This window comes from Sorex araneus, chromosome 9, assembly GCF_027595985.1.
Source record: "Sorex araneus isolate mSorAra2 chromosome 9, mSorAra2.pri, whole genome shotgun sequence".
In the NCBI taxonomy this organism is placed as follows: Eukaryota; Metazoa; Chordata; class Mammalia; order Eulipotyphla; family Soricidae; genus Sorex; species Sorex araneus.
In genome coordinates, this window is record NC_073310.1 from 51,289,539 (window position 1) to 51,307,853 (window position 18,315).

The 18,315-nt window shown below is 40.1% G+C and overlaps 1 protein-coding gene across 5 annotated transcripts in view; it reads left to right on the forward strand.

The window, feature by feature from the left end:
- Window positions 1–18,315, forward strand: part of ZNF438 (zinc finger protein 438) — a 179,471-nt gene that overhangs the window by 89,797 nt on the left and 71,359 nt on the right. The window contains exon 1 of one of the 5 annotated variants that reach the window (XM_055147463.1): window positions 13,245–13,310. The exons of 2 other annotated variants lie outside the window; for them this stretch is intronic. The gene's annotated coding sequence lies outside the window, so the exon portion shown is untranslated. Of the gene's footprint in view, window positions 1–13,244; window positions 13,427–18,315 lie in introns of those variants that run through there. 2 more of the 5 variants (XM_055147462.1, XM_055147464.1) reach the window with 2 other exon arrangements.

The following is an 18,315-nucleotide window of genomic DNA, read 5'->3' on the forward strand; positions in this document are numbered from 1 at the left end:
AGCTTTAGTGTAAGCATTTAGGTCTGCTGTGACAGTAATCATCTAGTGAATTTCAGTATCGTTGTAGATGTATAAAATCCAATAGAAGATTGAGATATTTTTAATTCAAACAACCTAAAAAAACCCAAACAACCCAGTATTAACATATTATTTTAAATAAATAAATAAATATACATATATATTATATACATATATATACTATATACATACATACACACACACACAAATGCGGTGGGCAAGATACTCTTGGTAGCTTGCTGGGCTCTCCGAGAGGGGCGGAGGAATTGAACTTGGGTCGGCTGTGTGCAAGGCAAAGCCTGGCAAGCTACCAGTCTCGTATTTGATATGCCAAAAACAGTAACAACAAATCTCACAATGGAGACGTTACTGGTGCCTGCTCGAGCAAATTGATGAGCAACGGACGGGATGACAGTGATACAGTGATATATATGGACTGGAGTGATAGCACAACGGGTAGGGTGTTATATATATTATATATGATATAACACATTATATCATATATAATATATAATTACATATAAATATATAATTATATCATATATATTATATATATTTGTTTGTTCATTCAGTTTGGGCCCATAACTGGCCATGTTCAGGGCTTGCTCCTGCTTCTGCCCTCAGGAATCACTCCTGGCTGGACTCAGAACATATGTAATACTGGGAATTGAACCCAGCTTGCCCTCATGCAAGGCAAGCGCCCTACCCACTGTACTATCATTCTGACACAGATTTTGTTCTTTATTAATTCATAACATTACTATACAAACTCAAAAATTATGCTGGTCAATTTTACAAGTCCCAGATTTCATGGTATACCAAACTGCTTCAATGAATTTCATATCTCAGTATAGCAGAGAAACCAATCTGGGTTTAATCCCTTGCATCTCATACAGGCCTCCGAGCATGCACCTGACCTGTACTAACACTCTGGCTCATAACTGATATTTCCAACAAAAAACTAAAAGATCAAGAACTGTTCTGATAATGTTCATTATGCTCTTTGTTTGCCTGCTGTGCTCAGGGTGAGCCTCTGATGTTATTCTAGGAGATTCTGCAGATTAGGCTGGAGGTTGAGCTTTTCATTCCCAGTGACCAGAGGTATAACTGTAGGCAGTATGAACTTTGATGAGTAGAGTTTTCCCTGGCACACACTTCAGGAAATGTGGTGTTGGGCCCTTTACTATGGCAGAGATTGGCCAAGGAGACTGGCAGGACCTCGCTAGAAATGGAGAGCAGCTGCCTCCATTCCAGAAAAGGTCCAGTGATGTCAGGTGAGAGATCAGTGTCTCCTGGAAGGAGATCAGTCTTACCTGGAAGGGTGAGAGGTTCAGGAGTATGGTGGAAGTTGGGTGTGCAATTCTTCATGTTTTTGAAGGAGTTTGTGTGTGTGTGTGTGTGTGTGTGTGTTTGTGTGTGTTTGTTTCTTGTTTTTTTTGTTTGTTTGTTTTTGGAACAAATGAGCAACATGCAAAAAAATGGGTTTAGACCTCCACCTATCACCATGTACAAAAGTCAGATCAAAATGGATTAAGGGGGGTTTTCGGCCCGGGTGCCCATGCCTCTGCAGAGCCGGTGGATTTGGAACGAGCGGGAACCAGAGACAGCTTTAGGAATTGGGGTTCCAGCAAGTGCTTGCACCCGTGTATGGAGACTGTGAACTAAGCTTTTGCCCCACGCTGGCTAATGGAGGAAATAACCTTCCTTCTTGGTCTCTCTCCCCTCCGGGAGAAGGCGTGGTGTCCGACATTTTGTGCGTCCGTTGAGAAGGTATGAACTTTTGGCGAGAGAAAAAAAAAAAATGTGTGCTTTGAACTTGAAACAGCCGCGGGATACAGGGCCAGCCCCCGCCGGGGCCGGTGCTCCGCTCCGGCCGGCCGGGTTTTCGGCCTGGGTGCCCATGCCTCTGCAGAGCCGGTGGATGTGGAACGAGCGGGAACCAGAGACAGCTTTAGGAATTGGGGTTCCAGCATCTGGCAGAATTTTCCCTGGACTTTATACAGAAATCCCAAACCGCGAGAAGGTATGAACTTTTGGCGCGAGAAAAAAAAAAATGTGTGCTTTGTCTGCGCGACTTAACATTTATAATTGTCAGCAATATGAAAGGGTTCCTTTTGAACAGGTCTGACTTGGGGGGGAAACTCCAAATAATAACAGTAAGTTTTTGTTGAAATATTGAAGGTTTTTAATGTAGCAGCCACCTCTCTGGACTGTGAACTAAGCAAAAGCCCCATGCTGGCCGACGCGGCGTGGGAAGGAGGATGAGGGGGAAAAAGGAAAAAAAAAAAAAGGGAAAAGGAAAAAGGGAAAAAAAAGAGAGAGAGAGAGTTATGTACTTGTAGCAGTGGGGCTACATATCTCTTCATTTCCAGCAATGAAAAACTAATTATCAAATGTAGTAGGTCTGTCTTTCTTGGTTGGAAACTCTAACAACTATAGTGAGTTTTGTGTTGAATTATGGAATGTAATCAAGGTAAAGAAAAAATGAAGTGAAATTCATTAGTTATACAGTAGGGGGTAGGGGGTGGGGGCGGGGGGTATACTGGGGTTTCTGGTGGTGGAATATGGGCACTGGTGAAGGGATGGGTGTTTGAATATTGTTTAACTGACATATAAACCTGCGAACTTTGTAACTTTCCACATGGTGATTTAATAAAAAATTAAAAAAAAATAAAGTTGTATTTCTCACCAGTGGGGGAAAAAAAAATGGATTAAGGACCTCAACATCAGACCAGAATCCCTAAGGTACATTGAAGACAAGGTCGGCAAAACCCTCCACGACATTGAAGCCAAAGGTATCTTCAAAGCTGACACACCACTGGCCAAGCAAGTGAAAACAGAGATAAATAAATGGACTATCTCAAACTAAGCAGCTTCTGCACCTCAAGAGAAACAGTGACCAAAGTACAAAGACAATCTACAGAATGGGAAAGGATATTCACGCAGTACCCATCCGATAAAGGGTTGATAACAAGAATATACAATGCACTGGTTGAACTCCACAAGAAGAAAACTGCCAACCCGATCAAAAAATGGGGTGATGAAATGAACAGAAACTTTCCTAAAGAAGAAATCTGAATGGCTCAGAGGCACATGAGAAAATGTTCCACATCACTAACCATCAGGGAAATGCAGACCTTTGGAAAAACTTCTTTCACAGAACTGCTTTTCAAAAATATTTCCAGGTTTCTGTGCAACTTGCATAGGTTACAGGATTGTGAGTGACAGTGCTGTGTACCCTGTGGCAGTGAGCCTTAGGTGCACCCAGGTCATGTTAAAGCTGTAAGTTTCTGTAAGCTGGTCCCACCCTGGCATTGATTATCTTTAAATAGAATTAAGAGGAAAGTTAAGCATTACCTATATACTGTGTTAAAATTGGAAGTAACAGGTTGATAGGGATGGAATATTTCAGTATATGCGAGAGACAGTGTGTTAGATTCCTGGGGCGCTTATAACAAACTTCTACAAGTTGGATAGCTTTAAAACAAGAAAAATTTACACTTTCACTGTTAGGAAAGATAGAAGCCTAAATCAAGTTGCTGACAGGACCATCCTCCTTCAGAAGCTTCTAGAAGAGGATCCTTCTTGTCCTTCCTGCCATTTCCCCAGGTTTTCCTCGGTTTGAAGCAGCTTGATTCAGTATCTGCCCATCTTTTCATGTCTTCCCTATGTGTCTAGATTTGCTTTTTCATAAGAACATGTTGCTTTAGAACTCACCTTAATCAGGGGTTAGAACTTAAGCATAACATGTGGAATATTTATTTGTGGAGTTTGGAGTAATGTTTAAGAACAGCGATCCCTGGATTAGAAACCCAGAATGCCCAGATTAATATTGACTATTTATTTACTGTGTGATTTGACTAAGCTGCTTGCTTAGTGCTTCTCAGCATTAAGGTCCTTCCCTCAGATTTGAAATTGGGGCAACCCCCAAATCTCCATTCACTTTGTATTCCATATTCAATGCATCTGGGTCATTTTCATTATAAACTTTATATTTCACATATATCCCTAAGAAAAGCTTGAATAACAGAGTTTTCCCAGAAACACCTTTGCAATGATGAAGATGACAGTACTTCGTTGGTTTGATCTAGCGTTTTAACTGATAAACAAGTGGTGTGTGTTGAATTATGGTAAATCTAAACTGACTTGATGGGGTCAGAGCACGATATCATTGTTTTGGGACTTTATTAAGAGATGATTAGTATCCATTTTTGTAGACAAGGAAAGTAAAGGAGATTTGATAGGAAATTAAAGTGAGATCAGGTTACTAAATATCTTTTTTTAATTTATAGGAGACATTCATTATACCACATAGGATTCGTTTAGATGCAACAAATGTCTTCAGCTTTTGTAGGAGAATGTTTATGTTCCTCTCACAAATCAGAGTGACAGCCTTACAAGATGGAGGACTTTAAATTGAAGGGTTTTTCATCCAGTACTTTGAATATTTCTTGCATTCCTTTCTTGTCTATGAAGTTTCATTTGTGAGATCCTCTTTTATTTCCCTTAGATTTGAAGTTTTGCTTCTCTTGCTGCATTAAGAAACCTCTTTTTGATTCTCGATATTTTGATTGTAATGTGTCTTGGCTTTTTTCTGTTTTAATTTATTCCATTTGGCACTCTTTGAGCCTCCTAGACCTATTTTACCTTTATTTAAAGACAGGAATATGACCAACAAGATGGTTAGTAGTACTGGAAGACTATTATTTTTCTGGCATTTAGAAATTCCACCGGAAAGAAAACTTGTTCAGTCAGACATCCAGTTTTTAGATTGGATGTAGATCCTCAGAGATGTGGATTGACTCTGACCACAGGTGTGGCCCAGGAATGGGAAAAACTGGTAGGTCAGCCAAGAGCTAGTTGTCCCATTATTGTCCAGGGGCATGACCAGGGTCATGGCCCATGATTGAAAACCGCACTTGATCTCATGAAATAGGAAGAGACTTTCTCCAAAGGAGTTAGAAGAAATACGATGCAATGTGTACTCAGCTCACAAACAAACAAACAAACAAAAAAATCAGAAAGCAAAAAGCAAACAAAGAAACCCAAACCCAACCCAAACCCAAACTCAAAGAAAAGGGAGCAAAAAAAAAAAAAAAAAAAAAAAAGACTATAATGATTTCAAACCACTACAAATGCTATGGGAAATAATTGAGACCATGACATCTTATTTTAAGATCAAAATCTGTCTCCTAATTAAGATATCCATCCAAAACAAAGAAAAACAGAAACAAATTCTCTAACCTATTCTTGATTTAAAAATTGGTCACCTCAGTAACTCTAATCCATAAATATGAACACAGGAAGTTTTATACTGGAAATTCAATAGTCTCAGAGAAACACCCTAGAGTAGTTACCCCGACTCCCAACACACCCAAGAATGCCACCTAGCTGCCCAGTTGCTCTTCGAAAAGATCAACCCCACAGACTGAAATTGCCACTTGATTTCCTAATAATTTTAAACAAATAGGAATAGTTAGCCCACAATCACCAGATAATTGGTAGGAAGCAAAACAACTTTGGTAAGACAAAAACTATAGAGATAAGGGCTGAGGCAGTGGTATAGTGGGTGGGGTTCTTGTCTTATAACCAGCCAAGCCCTGTGCTATCCCCAGCACCCCATAAGGTCCTCCAAGCCCACCTGCAGTGGTACCTGAGTGCAGTCAGGAGTCAGCCTTGAGCATTGCTGAGTGTCACCCCAAAACAAAAGTAAACACACACACACACACTCACAAATCCCACAAACCTTAAAAACAAAACAGAACTGTGGAGACAGTAGTAAGAAAGTTAGAGAACAACAATAGAAAAAGCAAACTCTAGTTACTATTTTGAAAATGTGCACAGATTTTGTGTAAGAATACTATTTTCTCCCCTCATTTATGGATCCTTATTTTTATTTTTTAATAATGTAGGAGTACTGCTATTTATCCAGCCATTGATTAAGCTGATTGAATTTGGCATGAATTCCACATAATTTTTTCCTTTTTTTTCATAATGTTAATTTTATTTTATGATCTTATTATTATTTCTTCCCATCCCTTTTTTTGATTCACCATGAGATACAGTTACAAAGCTTTTATGTTTGAGTTTCAGGTATACAATCATCAGACACCCATCCCTTCACCAGTGTATATTTTCCACCACCAAAATCCTCAGTATTCCCCCACCCGCACTCTCGTTCCAGTTGTTCACCTGCCTATGTGGGGGACAGTTTCCCCCATACTCTTTCTCTACTTTAGTTACATTCGATATTTCGACACCAGTCTCACTGCCACTCAAACCTGCCAAAAAGGCAATGCTAGACTATTTGTTTTGTATTGCTTGTTATGGATAGAATAAAATGTCCAGGAAGTTCTGTGTTGTTCTCATCTGGGAGCTTTCATTTATAGTCTCTGGGTCTTGGCCTTTGATGAGATTACATGGTTGGGGGGTGCAGTTTGTGGGTGTGACTGCCAAGCTACTGGAAAACTGGGGAGCTGGGGGGAGGAGGCCTAGTCCTAATCCAAGCGGGTTTGGAGTGGATCCTTATTTTTGATTCACTAATTCACTCAACAAATAGAGTACTCATTTCTTCAAGTTCTGTGTGGTTAATGATGTTTATTATGGTAGTCCAACATCTGATCCAGTGGCAATCAAATGTGACCGACTTAGAAACTCACTGATGATTTTAGGGTGTGTGATAGCAGGAATTGTAAAATGTTTCCATTTTCCCCTTCTGTCTTAACACATAGTGACTGAAAGTGGCAAGAGTTGCATCCTTCCCTCTTAAAATATTTTGCTATTCTTTTTATAGATGTACAAAGCTAAGTAATTGTGAATAACAAAGTATCTGCATGGAACTAATGCATTAGTTTGTTTTGTCTTTTATCATTGAGCAATGGGATGGCAATGATACAGTGACAGTGATCATTGAGGAAGGTGGAATTCTGAAAATGCTATTTTAACCTAAAAAATAGAGGCACTAAAAGTTGAAATTCAGTGCACACACTTTTCAGATTTATTTAAATATTTTTAGGCTTCAACAAATACGGACTCTATAACTAATAAAATTTGTATTTGTAGACTACAAATCTCCAGGGCCATGGGGAGATAGCTCAACTGGTAGAGCCCAAGCTTAGCATATGCTGGGCCCTGAGTTCATTCCCTAGCACCATCGGGCTCCCAGTACTGGTCCCTGTGACCCTGATGGCCCTCAGCAGTGATGCCTGATGGCTTTTACTAAAAATCAAAAATCAAAAACCATGAACAGTCATCTCCAAATCGTGTTTGGGTTTTTAAAGCATTCCCAATATTAGTCTATAAATATTACAAAAGAATTAAATGTTTTAAGTTCAATGGATTCCCTCCCCTTTGGATTAATTTCAAAAGCCTAATGAAATGAAAGGTGTTTTTCCCCCCCTCACTGTTATATTTTATTTTTTAATGTTCTATATGAGAACAAAGTAATATGGAAAAATCAAGAAATGAACGCCTGCAGCATTTTTCTTGGAAGCACGGTTTCTCAGACTTGCAGTGAGTTGTCTGTGCTGTAAGCAGCAGCTTTTTTGGATTCTCTGGACAACGGCATTTTGTAATGGTTTTTTGCCACTCTTTAGGTTTAGCAAGAATAATAAAACTGAATTGTTGCACTAGGAGGCATCCTTGTACTTACCTTACAAATGAAGGAACCCATGTCCTGGAAATCACGATTTATTTGTCCAGTTAATAATTAAGCAGAGGTTCAGGAATCTTAGAAAAAGACTGGGATTTATTTTTTTTCTTACAACTGCCACACTGCATGCAGTGGTAGGCCTTATTAATTTGCACTTAATTTTCTAAATACAAGGAAACTGAATCAAGAACAATGAGTGACAAAAGAAATAATAAGAAATAAAATGGATGTCAAGAAGCGTTTTGAAGAATCTCTGCCTAGGGTAGATGTCCCCGGATTAGACTGTTTCTATCCTCTGACAGAAACTTCTTTGTGTTTTGTGCTCTTGAACTGGATTCTGCCTTCTGGAATTTCCTATTTTCCTTGTCTGTTTTCCTCTAAGACCACACACTTACGTGGTGATGAGGGTATATGCCTTCCTTGGAGATTTTTAATCTTTGTACTTGCCATTTTGACAAATTGAGCACTTTTTTAAATATAATATGTGATTTGATTTTATTTTTAAATTTTTTTTTAATTGAACATAGTGAGATACCCAGTTACAAAGTTGTTCAAGATTGGGTTACAACCATATAATGTTCCAGCATCCATCCTATCACCAGTGTACATTTCCCACCCCCCAGGGCCCCAGTTTCCCTCCTGTCTCTCCCCTCTTCAGCTGTTCTATGGCAGCCACTTTCCTTCTCTCTCAAATTGAGCACTTTTGAGCATCAAACAATTGAAGGCATATAAGTAAGGCTTATGGATTTCTTGGCAATGTTATTTCCTCAGAGATGTCTCCTGGTAATTCCATGTGCAAGTAACAGAGTGACTGTATGTCCCAGGCCAGCCGAGGTGGTCTCAGTGTATACCTTCTGTGCTTTTTAACCGATATCGCAGTCTCAAAACAATCCCAGTTTGGACAGTGAATTAATATAGTTGCCCCAGCCAAAAAGCACTTCATAATCAGGCCCAGTTCATTGCTCTGCCCACTCTCCCTAGTGTGCCCGTGTCTCTGCTTCCTGGGTGCTGTGTACTGCATCTGAAACACCTTTCATGGGATGGGAACCTTTTTTATGTGATCTGCATTGTAGCTGACTACCGTGTTTCCCTAAGAAAACAGCCCATTTTTTACTTGAAGGCTTCAGTCTGTTACTGGGAAAAATCCAAAGGGAGCCAGCTTTTGTGACTGCAGGCCCCGCAATTCCTGGATCCCTTCTTTCATATCTGCTCTTCCGTTGTCAGGGCGTGTCTATTGGCATTTCTTTCCCTGCTTGTGCTGGTTTGCGCCTTCAAGTCTGTGCTCTTCCCTGACCAACGTGTCTCTCCCTCCCTGTCTGCTTTCTCCATTTTGGAGAAACCCATGTTCTCTCTTGAACACATTTCTTCTGTATCCTCTGGTTCTTTCTTTCTTTCTTTCTTTCTTTCTTTCTTTCTTTCTTTCTTTCTTTCTTTCTTTCTTTCTTTCTTTCTTTCTTTCTTTCTTTCTTTCTTTCTTTCTTTCTTTCTTTCTTTCTTTCTTTCTCTTTCTTCTTTCTTTCTTTCTTTCTTTCTTTCTTTCTTTCTTTCTTTCTTTCTTTCTTTCTTTCTTTCTTTCTTTCTTTCTTTCTTTCTCTTTTTTATTGAATCACCATGAGAATAGTTACAAAGCTTTCAGGTTTAAGTCTGTTATAAAATGATCAAACGCCCATCCCTTCACCAGTACACATGTTCCACCACCAAGAACCCCAGTGTACTTCCCATCCCAACACCCCCCACCCAGCCTGTGTGGCTGATGATTTTCACTTTACTCTCTCTTTACTTTGGTTACATTCAATATTTCAACAGAAAACTCACTATTATTATTTGGAATTTTCCCCCAACAATCAGACCTGCCAAAAAAGCATCATTTGATAATTTGTTTTCCATTGCTGAGAATGAAGAGCATATGAGGTTTTGGATTTCTGGTATTTCGGTAATTAAGTCCAGAGGAATTTCTGCCAGAAGTCTCGTCACTGCAAGCTTGTACCTCTGTTTTGTGGGTTCTAAAAGATGGTTTTCTGTAAAAAAAATTCACAAAGGCGGCACGCACTCGCGGGAGGGGGAGGCGCAGTGATGTGCTTCTTGTCGTTCTGTTGTCCGAGGCACTCGGGGCAGTTCTCTCTCACACGCACCACTCTCAAGCCGCTGTGTAAGGACCTGATCGGGACCGCTCCTCCTTGTGCTCTGCTTCTTTGTGTGCCGCTGTGCTCTCTTCTGTCTGTCTCTCTGTCGTTTCTCCTCTGATCTCTTCCGACTTCTCTCTGTCTCTGCTTCTGTGTCTTCTGTGTTCTTCTCCTGTGTCCTCTTGTGTGTCTCCTTCTCTGTCTCTTCTGTCTTCTTCTTCTGTCTCCTATCAGTGCTCCTACAGTCTTAGTTTATATAGCAAATTACATAGGGTGGTGACACAAAGGTGGGTTGAACATTAATAAATCAACAAAGAAGGATAAGACCATTTATTCAGGAGATTAACAAAATCTCATCTAAGGATTTTGATGAGATTACTAGGAGATCCACTCAAGAGTGGGGTCCAAACAAGGGTATGTCAGGGTATGAGCTAGTAATCTGCTTAAATGGTTATAGTAAATTTACTTCTAATATTTCTAGCAATGTCATTCTGTATGAGCACAGTAAGAGATATGTCAGACTTAAAGTTTGGTTCTTCCTGAGGACATCTCACTATATATTCCAGACCACAGTCGTCAGGCCAGGTTAGTCTTCCTAACCCCAGCAGGGTCCTAGTCCCGTTGTTACTTTTGGATCATGACAGCATTTTTCTATGGCCATGCTCTCAACTTATAGTTGAGTTTTGTGGCACTTTGGCTTGGCCCATTTCGATGCCAGGGTAGCTCACAGCTTGCCCTGGGTCCATTCCGTCCCTCGTTGGGACCCTGCTTTTGGGGTGCTAGGAATTAAGGGCAACTGAGTTGAGAAAGCAGATGCCCAGGAGTAAATATTATTGGAGTCAATCTGCTCCCAAGTTTCAAAGCATAATATTAACTGCCTTCCTGTGTCCATACAGAAAGGCCATTGCTCTAAGGTAAACTAAGTTCCCTGTGGCAAGGCTAAAAGGACAAACCCCATGTTATCCTACAGTGTTCACCATGCTGCCGCCCAAAGGAAAAGCCGAGAGAGAAAAGCCTTTCTCCTCCTGGGTTGGTGTGGGACTGTCGCTTAGTTCACAGTGGAGAGGCATTTCTGCAAGAAGCTGCTGAGTGCCCAAAGTAGTTAGTGGGCCTCCGGGATCATGGGCATCAGGAACGGAGGAGCCGTTTGTGTGGGGCTGCTTGGGGTCTCGTCTTGGCGGAAAGTGGTGTTCTCTGGTTTTTCTAAGTAAATTTCATTTAGTCAAAACTTCCTTACTTTACTGAAAGGAGAAAAAACCTTTTTACAAATAAAGTAATATTATTTTTCTTTAATAATATCACATTTCACTGTCACTGTCATCCCATTGTTCGTCGATTTGCTCGAGCGGGCACCAGTAATATCTCCATTGTGAGACTTGTTGTTACTGTTTTTGGCATATCAAATATGCCACGGGGAGCTTGCCAGGCTACTGTGACATTATTAAATGCTTTTAATGCTTTTCTCTTTTGTCATGTTCCTTTTCTTTGTGTTATATGGTTCTATTTTCTTTGAATAAACATTTAAGACAATTTTTCTTCAAGGTAAATACTCTGCAGTTCAAAGCAAAGCAACCTATTTTTCCTGAAATTATTCCAATTAAAATGACTTCTTGGCATCTGTGGATGGAATATTTTTTAAAATTTTTATTTTAGTTGCCATGATTTACAGTACTGTTAATGATAGGGTTTCTTGCCTAACCTACAGTGTTCCAACCCCACACCCTCCACTAGAGTGTTCCTCTCTCCACTCACCACCCGAACCCCCATCCATCATCTCCCGCCATCATAAGACCAGTTCTGTAGAGCAGATCTCAACGTCCGCTGCCCTGTACATTTGGTATTCCCTTGCTCTGCTTCTTTATTCTTTATGTCCCACATGTGAGGAGCTCATTCTGTATCTTTTCCCTCTCTCGAGTACACTCGGCATAATACTCTCCAGATTTCATCCACATAGTGACAAATTACATCTCATCTTTTCATATAGCTAAGTAGCATTCTGCTGTGTCTAATCACCTGCTCTTGGACACTGGGGTTGCTTCCAGATTTTGGTTATTGTGACTAGTGCTGCATTCAATGTAGGAGAGCAATGGCTTTTCTGAATAGTTTTGGGGCCCTTGATCTAGATCCCAAGAAGTTGGATTGACCCCCTGGGCATCTGCTTTCTCAACTCAGTTGCCCTTAATTCCTAGCACCCTAAAAGCAGGGTCCCAACGAGGGACGGAATGGACCCAGGGCAAGCTGTGAGCTACCCTGGCATCGAAATGGGCCAAGCCAAAGTGCCACAAAACTCAACTATAAGTTGAAAGCATGGCCATAGAAAAATGCTGTCATGATCCAAAAGTAACAACGGGACTAGGACCCTGCTGGGGTTAGGGAGACTAACCTGGCCTGACGACTGTGGCCTGGAATATATAGTGAGATGTCCTCAGGAAGAACCAAACTTTAAGTCTGACATATCTCTTACTGTACTCATACAGAAAGACATTGCTAGAAATATTAGAAGTAAATTTACTATAACCATTTAAGCAGATTACTAGCTCATACCATGACACACCCTTGTTTGGAACCAACCTTGAGTGGATCTCCTAGTAATCTCATATATAAGGGTATGAGCTTCTTTTCCCTATAGCCATAGAGTTGTTAGCCTTTGAAGCTACCCAGGGTAGTTAAAAAATGGAATATAGGGGCTGGGGAGGTAGGCCAGTGGGTAGGGTGTTTGCCTTGCATGTGATCAACCCAGGTTCAACCCCCAGCACACTATATGCCTCCTGGGCCTTATCAGGAATGATCTCTGAGTGCAGAGCCAGGAACAAGCCCTGAACACCACTTGGGGATGGTCCCAAACCGAAGAAATATTTTTAAAAACTCAAACTATTGTGTGTCATTTGTATGCAATACCACTCTTAAGCATTCAGTCCAGTGTCTTGTCACAGCTGTGTATCCCTGTGGAAACCACAACCCTAGAGAAGATACACATTTTTATTCCCCACTATGGATGCCCCTTTGTAGCAGTTTCTCTAGTTTGGTCTCTTTGAAACAACTCTTTTTGACTTTTAGTACCATAAATTCCTTTTAGAACAAGCAATATTTTTATTACATGTTTGGTGACTGCATAACATAACTATCATTCCAACCCTTTATTTGGTTTCTTCATTTCCTTCTCTCTCACTGCCAAGCTCTTGCTGTATTTTAGGATTTTTTGTTTGTTTGGTCAGCATCTCACTTCAAAATACCATTTTTAGATTAATTAGGGATAAATTGAACTGCTGTTAATAATAAAGGGACCTCAAAATACATACTAGCATACATCCAATTAAAATACATTTATTCCTAGTGAAGATGTGCACTGAAGATGTTCCTGATAACTCATTGCCTCCTAAAACCTGGATCTTCCTGCTGGGAAAGAGCACGAACAGACCTCAGGCACTGCTCAAAAGCCTGCGTCTGTGAACTGGCATTCAGTCAACTTCCACTGATAAGCTGGAGAAAACGATTTACAAGCCATGGCAGTCAGAAAGGTGGGCGAAGAGTTTGGATGTGTAAGCTGACTCAGAAGCCACTAAACCAGGCCAAGGTCCACACTGAGAGGAGGGCAGAGAAGGATGAGGAGACGACTCACCCCCAGGTTAGAAAGGTGAATAAAGCAGCATTATTTTTCTTTAATAATATCACATTTCTAGCCCTTGAAAAAGGATCTAGCCTTGAACTAGATCCCAAGAAGTGGGATTGCTGGGTCAATTGAAGGCTCAATTCTTGTTTGTTTGTTTTGCTTTTTGGGTCACACCCATGGATGCTCAGGGGTTACTCCTGGCTCTGCACTCAGGAATTACTCCTGGTGGTGCTCGGGGAACCATATGGGATGCTGGCTAATATAATAATCAAACTCGGGTCGGCAGTGTGCAAGGCAAATGCCCTACCCCAAGGCTCAGTTCTTAGGGGTTTTGTTTGGTTGGTTTTTTTGGGCCACACCTAATGGTGTTCAGGGCTTACTCTGGCTCTGTGCTTGGGGATCACTCCTGAATGGGCCTAGGGAACTATACTGGGGTCCAGGGATAGAACCCAGGTGGGGCTTGTGCAAGGCAACCCTCTGTACTAGTTTTTGAAGACATGTCTATATTTTTCCCCCAAAGTTTGAACCAGTTAGCATTCTCACCAGCACTGGATAAAGGTTCCTTTTTCTGACACTCCCACCAGCAGTACATGAGGGTTCCTTTTCCCCCACATCTTCTCAGTGCTAGTTGTTTTCTTGGTATAGGCCAGTCTGACTGGTATCTCATTGTGTTTTGATTTGCATTCCTCTGATGATAAATGATGGAGTATCTTTCCACATACCTGTTGCCCGTCTGTATGTCTATTTTGAGGCAGTTTGTGTTCAGCTTTCTTCTGCATGTTTTGGTGCATGATTGACTTGGGTGGGAGGGGTGGAGCCCCACTTCCAGCTGTGCTCAAGTCTTTCTCCTGACCCTGCTCTCAGAAGTGACTCCTGGTAATGCTCTTGGGACCATGTGGGTGCTAGGGATCGAACCTGGGTCAGCTGCATGCAAGATAAATTCCTCACTCATTGTTACTATCTTTGGATTCTAATTTTTTTTATCTTGCAAGTTTTATAAGTGCTTTGTATATCTTGATATTAACCCTTTGTCAGATGAATGGTTGGCAAATATAGATCAGTTAAGTATGGCTATATCTTTTAATATTTGGGCGCTAGGACAAATGATAGTTCAGATAAAAAAATACTATTGGATTTCTGTCTCATAGCATACATAAGATATGGTTAAATTATAAGTTATACATTAATAATCATAATTCAATTATAAAATTTAAAGTTAGAAAATCAGAAGCAGATCTCAGAAAGAAAATTGAAGCGGGAAAGAACTAAAGGCTTTCAAATAAAACTAGTAAATAATGTAAAAGAAGAGAGGTGATATATTGCTTAGGTCTTAAAGAAAAGCAAGTCAAATAACATATACATTTAAAAGAAAACTGTGAGGGTGGGGCTGAGCGATATTACGGTAGGTAAGGTGCTTTCCTTACACACAGTCGACCCAGGTTCAATCCCTGGCAACTCACAGAGTCCCCTGAGCACTGCCAGGACTGATTCATGGCCAGAGTAAGCCCTGAGCACCAATCACGAATCACGAATCATGAAACCCCGTTAATCATTGATTTCTCGGGTGGGCTCAGTAGTATCTCATTTCGTCCTTTCCCTGAGATCTTTGAAGTCTATCTCGACTCGGCCCTCCTAACGATGTTGCACTGGGGGCTCTTCAGGGTCAGGGGATTGAGATCCAGCTTGTTACTGGATTTAGCATATGAATACACCTTGGGAAGCTTGCAAGGCTGTCCCATGGGGGCAGGAAACTCTCAGAAGATTGCCAGTTTCTCCCAGAGGGAGAAGTAGGCTACAGGATATTTGCGGCCGAGCGCTTCTGGGAGCTTGCTTTTAAGTCTCCGGATGTTGGCCGTGATGGTATTACACACATCTGGGTTCCTCTGCAGGTACCTTCATGCATGAGGCCTGTCCGGACGTGTGGAGAGGAGCCTCCAGCATGGCTGTAGCTAGGTTCTGGTGGTCTTCGGCCGCTGCGAGCTCTGTTCAGAGTGGGGAGGGGAGCTGGAGCCCATCCCCTCTGAGGGGCCCCGGGGAAGACAGCCAGGCGTGCGGGCAAGAGACTCTCCGCATCACTCTCTTCTGAGAGCTTGCTTTTAAGTCTCTCTCTGGATGTTGGCCGTTGATGGGATTACACACACCTGGGTTCCTCTCTCCTGAGCACCAACAAATGAAAAAAAACGGAGGGGAAGGGAAAGGAGATGCTTGGTCCTCAGCACTACTTGGTCACCTGAGCACCATCTATGGGAGTGGATCCCTGAGCACAGAAATGGGAGTAACCCCAGTTCACTGCTGGATGTGCCCCAGAACAAATTAATGATCAAAGAAAAAGAGACTTTAACACTTTGACTTTAAAATATTAGTGTCTTCATTTTGTCAAAGCTGCATCATTTAATAACTTTTCTCATGTTGTTTAATTTTATGCCAGAAATCATAAGATAAATTATAAATTAAATAAGATAAATATATAAATTACATTATTTTATCTACTCACAACTCCTTGGGAAGTTCAATACTATCACTCAATTTAGGGAGTTTATTAAAATGGTTTGAGAGATTTATCAAATAACATACTTATTACTCTTTCAGTTAGAGGTACCTTGTTTAATTCAATGTACTTAGGATTGTTAAAAACAAAATTAATTTTAGCACAAATTTACTAATATATAATAAGTTTTTAGAGAATGTGTTTAGAATTAATATTTGCCTGAAATTTACTTTTACCAAAACCTAGCTACAAATATAGACCACTCCTCATAGGGGAAATGGTTGCTATTTTATTTAATTGACAAAGGAAGCTAATCTTCAGTTTCAAACCTGTCTTCCAAATCAGCCTTTCTTCTGTCAGTAAAAGTCCAATTTGATTTTTCTGTTCAATAAATATGTTAATATATGTCTCCATGACAACCATCGCATAGTTGAATTCTAATTCTAATAAAGATAAATAGGTAAGGCGCAGAGCTTTACTATTTGTTGCCTGGATACAAAAAGTTGCTTCTGCATTCGATATGTCTTTGTGCTCTCTAAAATATCAGAGTTGAGGTGATTCTTTAACAATAATAAAGGTATGGAAGAGGTAAGGTTCTTACGTAAAAATATCCTCCTCACTGCTTCATTCTACTGTACATCTGAATTTATACTATTCTCTCATGGGCTTATAGTCTCTATTTTAAATAAATACATAAGGATGGTGGAGAAAAAAATCCTGATTATAGTGCGTTGATTAGAAAAGGCTTCACAGGTTTGGCATCTGGAAGTTTTCTTCATCGAAGGGAAGTACACTAATCAGGATAAGGGAGTGGTATGTGTTGTTTTCAAAAACCAGTAAACAAGTGATTATGAAAGAGAGAAAACAATAATAAAGAGGATGCATAATGCCTTTGCTGCAGAAACATTCACTTGTTGATGAGCAGTAGGAGAGGATGGAAGTTGGGTATGAACCATAAAGTTTTCCATGCCCACAGATTTTGGTCTCTATGTAGCCCTAAATTGTACCTCAATTTGTAGCTTACTTTTATAGGCAGAATAGATTCATCAAATGTATCGTTATAGACACACAGTACTTCAACTGATGGTGTGAAATCATTGTATAGAAATTAAGCTTTTGTAAAAACAAAAGAACACTTGAATGTGCGTATCACAAGGGCATGCTGTGTGTCTGAGTCTAGTAAAGTTGATGAGCCTTGAAGGGAAGGGAGGATTTCTGTTACGAGCCAAAGAAATATGTTGTTATTTATGAGGGCCTCAGATTTTATTTCATGCAAGAAAATGAATAAACCTTAAGGTTTTACAAGATTTTTGTATTTCTTCAAACAGTCCTTCTAGTCAACAGGCAAATAGTTTTGAACTTACAAGAAGAATCAAGAAAGGAAATTTGGAGCCTTTTTAAATGTAGTACAAGATAATGGACTTTCTTCTCTTCTCCAAAATAAATATGTGCTTGAAGCAATTAGAGTAGAATTTGGCGAGATTTTTAACTGTCTTTGTCCCAATTCTGGGAACCTTTCAGCATGCATTGAACTTGACACATGTAGTGACTTGACTGCCTATGAGAAAGATGGAAGGTTCCACCATGTAGAAGAAAAGACTTTTAACTCTTTAACAGTCTTATCATTGATTGTCAGGATCTGAGACAAATGTTGGAGGAGATAAACCACATCATATATCTGTTTGCACGCAGGTTACATTTCTTCAACAGAATGATGAACCAGTAATTTTTATGATACCTCTCTGCAAAGGTTAGTTCATTACAAAAGTAGAATCTGGCTGTTAGTATGAATGTTGTTCACGTTTGTTCAAAACAAACAACCAAATAAAAACCTCTCTCACCTAAAAGAAAATTTCCCAAAGTGTATTATACTATACTTCCTTTTTTTTCTAGATTTAACAAGTCATATTTCTAAAAGACAACATATGTTTGAGTTTTAAAAATTCTATATATGTTTAAGTTGGTGAGAAAAGCAGAATATATCACCCCTGCCACTTTGGAACCAAACTGCATAGTTTGTGTGAATGGTAATAAAAGTAAAAAATTTATATGTCTTTTTGAAAAACCAGTTGATGAAGAGTTTTTTCTCTATATATTTTATATCTTTCCCAGTTATGAAGAACCATAGTATGTAAAATAGGTTTCCTACTGCCTGCATGCTGCTATTTCTGTTCAGTTCTTTGGTTAATAGCAATGGATTTAAAAAGAAAGGGTGTCTGTGGTAAATTTTCTACCAGATCGTTGACAGTGATCTCTGCTACTGGTGCTATAGTCGCAGTGTTGGCTATTTAGCCCATGGGTCCTTAAGTTTGTTCAGAGATTCTCAACTTATATTCACAGGAAAGATATACCTGATAAATAGATGCTGAAACTTTATTGTTTCCCTCTGAAAATAAAAGACAGTAACTGGGAAGAAATTGTCCAT